A 9856-nucleotide genomic window follows, 5' to 3' on the forward strand; every position below is an offset into this window, starting at 1 on the left:
CCTTTTTTCCCCTCCATCCCAGCAACCCTAATAGCGGCTCGGAGGAGTTTTCTGATTTTTTAAAACATTGCTTAGCAATGAATGAAGAGACACCCATCTTCATGGATCACTACCCTGTGTAGTAACAGAGCACAATAACATGTAAAGTTTCCAGAACTGTTGGTAATTACTGATAAGCCCAGTTCAGCTCTCAGTTACATACAAAGCTGGGTAAACAATGGGAGGAAAAAATTAATTAGAGCCCATGTTTGCTAAAGCTGGCTAGCGATTCCATCTGATCACGTTCCTGCTCCTTTTATTCCCTTTGCACAAACATTTGGGTGGTCAGGTTTTCTGGCACCTAGGTGTGCAGGAGGAGCTTTTGTCTGTGCAAATAGTACATCTCTCCCAGGGCATGCGCCCTTCTGGTGAGCACTCACCCGTGCTCTGCCCTTGTGTTTGCAGCTGGGAAGGTGTTTGGAGACCTGGGGAGGCACAGGTTAAGTGGTCACCTCTCCCAAGCAATACTGGGAGTCTCCGCATCAGCAAGAACAAGGGAAGAGGGAAGAGAGGAAAACCAGGAATGGGAGACAGTGGGAAGGACACTCATCTGGAAACATTTTGCATGTATTTTGACCCCAGAGTACTCCTGTGCAGTATGTTTTCTGTCACAGTAAGCGCAGCCTACGTGAAGAGGCAGAGGGGAATTCAGCATCTCACGGAAAGATTCTCTTAGGCATGCTGTGGACATGCTGGTGACAGAAACATTGGGCTTGACTTGAGTTGCCTCGCTTTCTGGGAAAACTGGGGTGGGCTCAGTTCTTAGAGTTTTGTCCCAGCCAAATGGTAAGGCTTGATGAGTGCTACACGGCAGCTTGAACACTGCGTGGGCTGCTTGTCCCTTCCCAGTTCCTCATCAGGGACTCGGGCAACTTTTGTCTGTTCCAGGGGACTGAAGGTGTCAGAGGGTGTTGCCAGGGCTCTAAAAAGCATGTTCTCCTTCATGACTGATTGAACCCTCTCACTACAGTGGGTCTGATTTACTAATGTCAAAGCTAGCCCAGTCTTGAGAAGGTGGTCAGAACAGATGACCTCCAAAACTAAAATGACTCCATAATTCTGTGAATGTGGGGTCACATTTACTCAGCCATGTCCTTGCGCAGCGCCCTTATGTTTTCTGTATGCCATTTACCAGTTTTATGCAGTGGCAATGCCTGTTCTTCCACTCTGCCATTCTCAGAGATCAGGAAGGCTGAATGTGACATCTCCTCGACTGATTATAAATCTGGTGTACATCTTTCCCTCTCCTTCATCCTGGGAGGAACTCGGATAACTCTGCAGGTGAGGACCATGATTGGTCAAGGGTGAACAGGGAAAGGACTTCAGTGCCCTCAGCATCATCTCCTGCCACGCTCCATTCCCTGAAGTCCTCCCTCAGAGTCAGAGCCTCAGTGGTTTCTTCAGATTCAGCTCCAAAATGTAGAAACCAGGTCAGGCAATCATGGGGATGGCTTGATGTTTTGCTGGCAGTGAACAGGTCGGTGAGACCTGGCATCTGCTTAGACTCATGATGTGTTTCTCCTCTTGCGAAGAAATGCTTGGCAGATGGATCCATAAAATCTTGCCCTTAAAAGCACCCCTTTTATTAGTGGTGTTCATGCCCTGGTGTACAAATCTGTGTTTTATGGGGTGCTGGGAAAGGCTCAGATCAAAGCTAATGTGATTTACCCATGATACTTTCAGCAAGAAGAGTAGTTCATAGAAATCATCCATGAAGACAATCAGGCTTCATATATCCTTTCCTGCACTTTATGCAGAGTTGGGACCACAAAAAGAAGGGTTCTGGGCAGAGGCCTAATATCGGTCCCTCCCTTTTCCCACTAGCACATTGGACGACATGCAGCCCATCTAACTTAGACTGCGGCGTCTCCCCTTGGCCTCCAACCACAAGCATCTGCCCTGGCAGTGTGCTTCTAAAACCAAACTCGGACTGTGTGGGTGGAATTAAATTCTCCCCTCTCCCTTTTTGAGGTACTGTTAGGAAAAAAATCATCCCTATGCTCTAATTTTTGTTTATTCTGAACACAGTTGCTGGATGTAAGCCATTCTAATTAAACTGCAAACTTCTTTTGTAGAGAGCTCAGATGTTGCTGAAATCGATGTCAAGCGTTACACAAGTCTGTATCATTTGCACTGATCTTTCTAAACTCTGCTGGCAGAGAGAAGGAGTAGCAAAAAAAAACCAACCCCAAAAACCAAAACCAAGCCCCCAGATCTATTCACTGTTGCACTTCGGCTGTCCCCGGGGTCTTCATGGAATTTACAAAACCAGGAGCAGAGCCTGACTCAGGGCGTCAGCTGGCAAATGTGGGTGGTACTCGGGTGTCAGATAAAAATTCATTTAGAAATGCAGCCGAGGAGAAGAAAGCCTCCTTCCATACCCAGCACAGCCCTTGCAAATCAGGGCTCAAATGTGGTATTTTGGTATTTGGTGCTCTGCAAGTTGTTCCCCACGCGTAGGTTACAGAGGTGACGCTATTTTAACCTACATAGTTGCACCGGCTGTCCAGCAGAAGACCCTGAGACACTCTGCTAGTGGTGCGGGAGGGTCTGGGACATGAGCCAGCTGAGCTGCATACACTTGCTCATACTCAATTAGCAGGTTCAGGCTGCGTATGTAATCCACACTGCTTACAGTGCCAAGCCGCCAGTTGCCCTCAGCAGCTAATAATATAGAACTGCGAAGTAGTTAATTAAGTAGGTACAATTTATTCCATGGTATGTTCCCTACATGCAAAATGGTGTGTAGTTTTCTGCTAGCGATGTAGGATGTTGCTTCCAGAGTTGTCCCTCGTGGTCCTAGTCTCAGGTGCTGATTCCTTCTCGCACGCTCTGTGCGGGACCGTGGCCTGCACCCGGGGCTGTGGAGGCCATGACTGGCACCAAAAATATTAGCTCTTCTTTTGGACTAAAGTCTTACTAGTCTTGGGGTCTGGACTCTGGCCTTGGGGTCTGGACGCGATGGTCTTTCTTTGGCTACCTTTGCCATCGCTTGCCTTCTAACCTAGGATCCCAAAGAAGATCTACAACCGTAGTTTTTTGCTGTTGGAAAATAACAGTGTGGAGGGCAGTGGACAGGATGAGAAAGGTCACTTTTCTAGGCTAGCATCAGGATTTCTGTGGAAGCTTCATGCCAATTGCTCATGGTCTTCCCCACCAGTGTTTATTCAATGCACTGAAACACCACGCGGTAGTCCAACGCCGGGATTCTCCATCAGCTTTGGTCGTGCACAGTGGTAGAGAGCTGGCTTATAGGTACAGTCAGATGTATGGGAAATGCTTTGCAGATAGAAAGGGGCTTGTTTCACAAGCTGCCAGTGAGTCCCCTTTCAGAGAGAAACATGTTTTTCAGGCTGCGTATCATGTTGTTTGAAGGCAGATTTATGACAACTGCGTTGTTAGTTATGGGGTGAAGAGGGATGCAGTGAAACTTTATAAGGACACTAAAAATCATTAAAGAAAAACCAAAACCAAAACAACACCGGAGTTACTTATGGATGATTGAGAGTAATCTGGAGGCTATTGTATGAATGAAACCTTGCTTTCTCCTCTGTACCTGCTTGCTACAGCGAGATTTTAGCAGAATCTGCCATTTGTCTGGGTCAGGGTGAAATATCCGTTTGGTTTTGAGGAGGAATCAAACATTTTTACAGCACATCTCATCTTATTTAAAGTGTTATTCTTGGGATGCAAAGAAAGCTTTGCTACCACAGTGTAAATGAGGTTTAAGTCCACTGAAATAGACTCAGACCAGTCTAAGCAGAGACCAGAAAACAGTACCACATGTTTCTTTTAAGAAAGAAAGAAAGAAAAAAATAACAAACAAACCAAACAACAAAAAAGCTGGAAGAGAGAGTGAAAGATAAAGATGTATTTGAATGATCTGGTAATTATATGTACACCAAGAGCCATTCATTCATTTATCTATTCTTCCTTTGCCAGCGTTGGCGAGCAGGCAGAAACGAAACTCTTCCAACCTTCTCTGTCATTTGCTGCTTCTTTCATCTGCTTTCCAGTTTCAAAATCAAACACTTAGCTCTCCCTCTGCTATGGAGATTTGCAAGGTTTCTGTTGTGTTTCCTTCCTTGAGTTGGCTTCCAGTTCACACAGCAGTGGACGGGCCCAATACGAAAGGTTAAATGATTAGTCCGTAAAACTGAATTATTACTTTCAGAAGAAAATAGAAGGTCATGAATCCTGCATGTTGGGAATGTCACTCGCAGTGACGGGGAAGGCATCTGGGTGTTAGGGAAGGCTGACGGACACGTAATGGACACAGCAATGTGCCACCTTTAGGGATAATTGCCCTACACACACATTTCAGACGTACCGGAGGGCAAAGTGTCTGCCCGTAACAGTCTACGGTTTGACTTAGAACAAAATACAACAACAGTTAGGAGGGGAAAGAGCAGGAATTAGGAGAGTAGTAAAGATCACACAGTAAGTAACTGCCTACATGCACAATTAGACAGTTCCTAGCCATTCTAAAGTGGAGTTGTGTGAATAATTGATTTTTCACTTCACTGGTCAAACTGAAGAAAAAAATCATTCATTTTGGACTGACCTGAAACATAAAATTTTATTGGCTTTCCTGGCAAAATTAAAAAAAAAGTTAAAAAAATTGATTCAGGGTTGAAGTCAAAGTTAATGGTTCATTTAGTTGGGGGAACTGAAATGCTCGTTAAGTGCATTTTTAATTTAGAGAAGTTCAGAAATAATAGCTTTTGAACAAAAGGTTGAAATATTGTGAAAATATGGAAATAATTTCTCTTTTTAAAAATAGTCTTATTTTCAGTCAAAATTATTAGCCATATCAAGCCAAAGTCAAGAACAATTTTGACCTGATTGGTTTGCCTAGTACCTAATGACAGTGGTCCCCTCTGTCCTTCCACCTTGCTTTCACAGGATAGTACATTTGTTGGAAGAAAGGTTGCAAACAACTTTTGAGGGAAATAACGATTTAATTTTTAAATGAAGATTTTTAACTCACTTCTGTTGGAGACAAAGGATGTAATTCTAAACCCATTCCTCTGTTATAAAGCTAAGACTACAGAGAAAAATATTCAAGTGAAGTGATTCTGTAGGGTTTTTTTAAGGTAATATGTAAATAAGTAAATAAGGCTTGACAAATGCAGAAAGTAGTTATTCTTAAGCAGTCCATCCAAACCGCTACTGGTAAAATTACTAATTACCAGTCCTAAGAAATAAACCAGAATAAAATAATGTGTGGTGTCAGAGTATTCAGATACCTGTCATGGATTTGCACTGGTGTTACAAAGTCATCATTCCTGCAGCGAACTGGCGGCGACCATGGGTGCAGAGGGACACTCGGGGGTCCCGTGTGGAGCCGAAGACAGGGGAGATTGGTGTCTGGTCATGCTGGCTGCCTGGGTGTCAGCTCCCAAGGCTGAATGTCTCGTTTTCACTCACTAGGGAAAAGCTGGCGTGCCTCCTGTGGGCTGTGCTTTCAAGGTTGCTCTTCTTCCTGTAACAGTTCAAAGATAAACAAGGAGTGGAAGCTCCCAGGACCCCGAAAGGCACCCATCGCATGGACCCTGCAGGAGGTGCCTGGCAAAGGAACAGGATTTAGCGATTGTTTTGGTTAGTAGCAGGTTCCTACCTTCCAACCCCTTAATTCTCCTTATATTGAAAGTATTTTCTCTCTTATTATCTCTCTCTTATAATCCACTCTTTATTAGTCCTCTCTCTCAAAAGCGTGCTTTATTTTTGCACATCATACTCTATATGCACTTTAAAATTACTGAACGGGCTACTTCTACTTGCATTAGCTGAGTAACTTCGAGCAAGAAAAGGAAAGAAGTTGTCTAACATGACCACCCTTCCCACATCCATCTCTCAGCATCACCGATCTGGTGTATTTGGTGCACGGGGCCTCTGCCTGGGTCAGGGAGGAGAGATCTTCGCTTGGAGGGGATTGTATCGACCTCTCCTCACATGGGCTCAGCACAAGAGTACCGGCAGTTATTTATGGTTCTGAAGCCTAAGCAGCTATTTGAAATGAAGACACCTTGATCCAGTTAGGTTATGGAAAATAATGGGCACTATACATGCACTTTGATACGTTTGCTTTTCTTTTGATTTGGCTGAAAGCCTCTCGCTCTCTGTCTTTCCTCTCCCTACTGTCATTTCTCTTTTTTCTCTTTCCATCCCCATTTAAAACCTGACTTAAAGAGTTTATGAGGAGAACCAGGCCCCAGCACAGCATTGATCTTAAGGCGAGCAGGTTTCTGCCCATATCAGTCCGTTCTTTGGGTGCTGCTGAAGCAATCAGACAATTCATTTATTTTATATTAAAACTTTATTAGGGACAACCAATCTTGTTTTTTCTTTATGTGTTTCTCTATTTTCTTCTCCAGAAAAATGGAAAGAAACAGTCCCACCAAGATGTATTCACAGAGCAACTAATAGTGATAAAAATACCATCATCACTGTCATTAATGACCATACTCTGATACTCTTTTTCAAGTGATAGATCACCTCATCATGACTTCTGTGGGTATCTCTGCAAAAGAAAAAAAACAAAGCTTCTCATGGTGTATAAAGAAATTGAAACCTGTTTATTTATGACTGGATAAGAATGAGCTGCCTCATTAATGTGGTATAAAATGGGTATAATTCAACATTCCATAAAATCCTCCATGACGTGTTGACAGGTGCTGTCATGCACTATCACTTTTAGGTTATTGCACTCTAATAGACTACAATTATAGCTCATTTAATATGATATGACAGTGGAAAAGCACGTGTGAGGTTACAAGCAGTTACACTTACAAAACAAGCTGGTGGCAATGGGTACAGCTACAGGTAAATATTGCAGGAGCAAATCCCCTTTCCACCATCACAGGACCCAAATCTCTGCGGCTACAGGTCTTACACATACAGCTCTTGCAATGAAACATTTCTGTCTAGCCTCTTCCTCGCATTTTCCCCACAAATGCCAATATCACTGCTTTCAGTTGTGCCTCCTAATGTTGCTCCAACAGTCGAAACCACAGCAGGGGGTGGAGTAGGCTTGAAGAAAAGCCGAAGCTGTAAGTAGCACAAGATTTATAACAGTTGGCAGCCCAACATCTCATCTCGTACAAACAACTCGGTTTCCTTTTGGCGGCCTGCTGTGCCACTAACAAGGCAGGCTACAAAATTCACCCACTGGGTGATGGGGGAAGGCGGCGCGAAGCACACGCCAGCATCATATTTGTATGGTAGGAGAGTGGCAGAAAAGTTGGACCCCACACTTTGGTTTCACTCATTAAAGGGGAAAACTGCAGAACTGATGCTGGATAGAAATATTTTTAACTGTTTAAAAAAAAGTCCCCTTCGGGAGGTTAAGGATTTCTCAACAACATTTGCAACCCAAGCATCGCAGGGTTTTGTCAGGGCAAGATTCACACTGCGGCCATGTGTGTGGTATTATAAGCCAAAAAGATGCCAGCTAGTCTGTATTTTGTCTAAGCCATATACTGAAGTGAGTGGCTTTGCTACTTTCTTGCTTAAAATGTATTTCAGATACTGTTTTAAATGCTGAGGTCATAGCTGTGCTTGCACACTGAGCAACTGTAGGATATACTCCTTCTGGGAGTTGCCACACACTTAAGTTCAAGGGTTTAAAAGCCTAGAAGCTGACTCTGTGTGATGTTTTCAGAAAACGAGCTTTCAGGCCTGTGCAGCTGTGGTGCCTTGACAGCTGGGTCACGCCATATGGGTCAGGATGCCGCCTCTCTGTTTCATGCATCCACGGAGCCGGAGTAACGCTCCTCAACCAGTTCGTAATGAAACATCTCCTTTGCATTACAAAGAATGCGCTTATTTGCTGAAACTCTTTTCCTATGAGCAGCAACCTTACGCTTGGCATGCCTACTAGAAGAGTACACACGCAGCCTCCCCTGCTCCTCCGCAGCAGCACAGAAGGCTCAGCCTGGTGAGCCGTCGCCTTCCTCCCTCCTTTCCTGACCAGCCACCTCTCTCCTTCATAATTCAGTTTTCCCTGCCACTCATCACACCTTTCTGAACCTCCAGCTCCCGCCATGTCCTCTGTGTGCTTGCTCTGGCTCCTGCCACAGGCTCAGTGAAGGGGAAGGGAGGTAACTTTCAGGTCAGGTCCATGACCAGGCTGCTGCTCCTCTGCCAGCGGGAAACGATTTTCAGCCAGCCCTGTGTGCCCGACAACCCGGGGTATTCTGACCACAGCTAATTTTCAGGGGAGACACCTATGCACGCTTCAGCTTGATAATCCCAACTGGTTGCTATGTCCCGTGGACTTGCCCAAAGGATGCGTACTGGAGCCATCGTCACATACAAACCCTGTTAAACTAACTGTGCCCTCTGGTTCTTAAGGAGAATGCAGTGCTATGGAAAACATCACAAATAAGCTCCCCTGCTAAAAATGGTAGCATGCTATTTTGCATCTCTTTATGCTATTTCATGCGTCCATCCCAAGGGAAGAATTGAATTAATACAGCATGCTGGGGTGCTGGGGAGAAAATATGAGAAGTGCTGGTATAATCACGCAACACTTGCCTTTAATATTATTGCTAATTTGGGGCAGGACTCTGAAAAGCTCCTGCTGCTCTTTGGAGAGGAACTTCCTCTGCAGAGCGGTGACACTTGGGATCCTGATCCCTTGGTTCCTTCTGACCACCTCCCATTTAATGTCACTGTTGTTTTAAAATTCTCCTGTAATAAAGACAAAATTGTGAATATTAAGGTAAACAGGAATACTTTGTTTAGTAGCTCTTTGCCGTTTGGAAATGAATTAAACCAAATAATATCTAAATATTTAGACTACATTCATTAGTAATGGATGCTTTTTAAAAAAGTTGATCTCATGTCACAGCTATCAGCCCTTTTCTTCATTGTTGTGACCAATCTCAAATCTGCCAAAAATCAAGCCTTTTTTTATTTATAAAAGTATTAAAATTTAAAAGCTTGCTTTAGTATGCCAGTAATGTCACATGGTTAAGGTCTACTAAGACAGGGTGAGTGCTAACAGTGTCACAAGGAAGTAAACTCTGCTATCCTGCAGGCTGAATGCTACAAAGAGCAGCATCTATATGCACCAAGCAATGCCTATTGCTACAAAAAAAATCCCCAAACCAAAAGGAAACAAGATTGAGGCTGGAGGAGCACAAAGCAGAAACCTTCACTTCTGAATTTTCTAGCTTTTTCCTGTTTGGCATGGAAAGCTGTCTCTGTAAATTGAAGGACAGTTGGACCCAAAGCTTCTGCCCCTGATCAGTGTTTGGTTGGCAGGAACAGTGTTCTCCGTGGTTTTGCTTGTTATTTTTTTTTTGTCCATACCTGAATAAATACTTTGTCGCTGAGTGGGGAGGTTAGGAAGGGGAATGAGAGTTAATGCTGCTTGAAATAAAAATCCAAGTGAATTTCTACGAGGATCTTCTGGGGGCTCCCTAGGGATGCCGCAGATGGCATGTGGGCCTCCTGCTTTGGACTGCACCCAGCAGGCACCTGTAGATGGGTCTGGAGGGGCGAAAGAAGCAGCGCCGGGGAGAGCATTAGACGCAGAGGTTTTCTTTTCCTGCAAACTGGCTGTGAAACAGCACCAGCAACAGAGTAAAACCTTCCCTGTTACAAACTCTGGTGATCTTATCACGTGTCTTTTAATACTTCACACTTGTAAGAAGCTCCCTTCATCCCCCTTCTCATCCTCACTTCCATAGTCTTGGGAAAGCAATTTATTTAGCCTCCTTTGCTCTGTATGGACACTTCAGTTGTGGCTGTGTGGTTTGAGTCAAGTTTTCAGGAGCAAATAAGTTTCACCCTGTTACTATAGAGTGAT

This window comes from Pygoscelis adeliae, unplaced genomic scaffold (genome assembly GCF_000699105.1).
Source record: "Pygoscelis adeliae isolate BGI_AS28 unplaced genomic scaffold, ASM69910v1 Scaffold156, whole genome shotgun sequence".
Lineage (NCBI taxonomy): Eukaryota > Metazoa > Chordata > Aves > Sphenisciformes > Spheniscidae > Pygoscelis > Pygoscelis adeliae.